This window comes from Oreochromis aureus, linkage group 16 (assembly GCF_013358895.1).
Source record: "Oreochromis aureus strain Israel breed Guangdong linkage group 16, ZZ_aureus, whole genome shotgun sequence".
NCBI classification, from domain to species: Eukaryota; Metazoa; Chordata; class Actinopteri; order Cichliformes; family Cichlidae; genus Oreochromis; species Oreochromis aureus.
In genome coordinates this window covers 1,066,738-1,069,298 of record NC_052957.1, presented here as the reverse complement: position 1 = coordinate 1,069,298, position 2,561 = coordinate 1,066,738, and positions in this window count along the sequence as shown.

Genomic DNA, 2,561 nt, shown 5'->3' with positions numbered 1-2,561 from the left:
ATTTTTAATGATTTTTTTAAAGGTTTTAATTTTTTTTAACAAAATGTTTTTTAAAAGGTTTTAATGTTTTTTGCTGTTTTTTTTTTTAAAGGTTATAATGATTTTTATTGGGTTTTTTTAAAGGTTTTAACGATTTTTAAAAAAATGTTTAATGGTTTTAATGGTCGGAGGTTAACCGAAGCCTCTGCTGTTCCTGCTCGTAGGAACCAGGTGACCCGATGCTGGGCTGTCCTGAGACAGTCTGGGTCTTTTACTGCTCTCAGTCTTCTTAGCCCAGTTTAATTACGTGTTCAGTAACTGGATTACAACATAACTACATGTGAAGGTGTAGCCCTGCAGGCTGTGTGTTTGGGTGTAGTAATAACTGACGTGGGGATGAGGTTGGCTTGGGTTTGCCACCAGCTGCTGTGAGACCTCGCCGTCCTCTGCTGTTTCCAGCGGGTTCACCTGATGACCTTGGATCTCCATCAGGCAGGATTCGGGCCGTCCAGCAGAACTTATGATGAAGAAGTGTGAACACTGTAAATACTCTGATTTATTTCTAATAAAAGTCCTTGTGACGATTAAATGCTTCTGATTGTTCTTTGCTACAGAAACACGTGAAGCATCGTTTTAAATCAGACTCAAACTTGGCTGCCAGCTCAGATTAATAATCTGACCAGGTTCTTCTTTTCACCAGGTTACAGCTTCAGGCAGAGGCCACACCTCTTTGATGGCACTGAGGAACAGGCGGTGATGAAGCTGAAGCTTTCAGAGCTCTGCTGTGACTTTCTCTCTCTACTCTGGCTGCTTTTCACCAGTTTGTGAATAGTCCCACAGGGAGCAACAGGACAACTGACCTACCAGGGCTCTAGACTAACTTTTTGCCACGGTTGCACTGCTGCGCCTAAAAAACAAAAGTTAGGCGCACCCAAATTTTTCAACCGCATCGCTTAACACCGCAGTTCTACATGTGCACTTTTTGGTTGGGGAAAATTGCTGTCCATACAGACACTATTGATTTGTAAATGATTAACTAACAATCTTGTGCTTGTGCTTAAAGTGCTTTGGCTCTCTTTGGCAATATTGTAGACAATGTTAAACTTAATCATCATCATCATCCTCTGACGACCTGTTTGCTGCTGCCTGCTGCTGAAAGGCAGTGGGGAGAGGGGACACTTGGGCAGTGCATTTATTGCAGCATATAATGTGTTTTCTGGATGCACTGCTGCTTTTTCAACGTTCAGAGATTGATGGCTCCGTGTCAGAGCTGGTTATGAATTTCAGACAGATCAGACCTTAACTTAACAAAAACGTTATCAATAGTTCTTTTCATCTTTCCTCATTACCCACAGCTACATCCACTCTGTAGGGCCTAGGCTGCTCACTAGGGCTGGGCATCATCACTGATTTCTATAATACATTCGATTCAATTCAATTTAGCCTCAGACAGTCAGAAATATTATAATTCTGATCATTTATCAGTACCGACACTGTGAGACTTCATCAGAGGTGTGAGCATCACAGCAGATGCCTTTGTGTCAAAGTAACTGAGGATAAAACAGAAAAACATGAAGCAGATTTTCCTGGCCTGACTTTTTATAGCAGATAACCTTAAAAATATTCTACAATTTTGCATAATTTTAAAAGTTTAAATTTCTTCAGTATTGAACAGCAGAAAAGAGTCTTTCCTGTCCGAGGACATTTAAGTAAAACAAAAAAGAGTGGCCGACAGCGCTGTAAACAACGGTAGACTGGTGGGTAATAAGCGAGCGAATAATGCAGAAAACAGAGATTTGAGACGGGAAACAGTTCTTGAAGGAGAGAGAGAGAGAGAGAGAGAGAGAGAGCTGTGCATGAAGTTTTTATCGTGTAGGAAGCAAAACAGAAAAGTCAGAGGGAATTAATGACATTGATCAAATGTGAAGCGTAGTTTGGATCTTCTTTTGCTGCTGGTCTGTGAAATTTGGTTGGAGACACAAAACCTGCAGCTCAGAATCGGCGCAAAAAAAGCGTAAACACAAAGCGGACCCGACGCATCAGAATCGGTGAGCTGTCGGCTTTCAGCCCCGACGGCGTGTCCGTGTACGGGCCGTCGGGTGAGAAAGCCGAGAAAGACAAAGCTGATTCTGATGCGTCGGTCCGCTCTGTGTTTACGTCTTTGTGTGGAGTCTGTGTGCCGGCTCTCATTTGCTGTTTGGTGGTTGTTGAAATAGTTCTGTGAGCTTTAACCTGAGAATCTGGCGTTTCTGGCAAAACACATATTATATTATTATATATTATATTTAAAAGTCGATTCAGGATTTAAGGAATCGATATCGCTTTATTCAAGCTACTCACCTCTCTCTATCCACCTGCACTTTCAAACGTACACAAAGGACTACGGGACAACTACAGGACCACGGCCAATCACAGAGGTCCCGCCCCTGACTATCTCTGATTGGCTTATATGGAGTTAAATCAGGGCCATAATGTTTGTTTAGTTAAAAAAAAATTTGAAATCGAAAATATGTAAACTGAAAGCAAAAGTCACATTTTTAGAGTGAACTTTGAAAAAGAAAGAGTTGGATTTAAAATTTTCA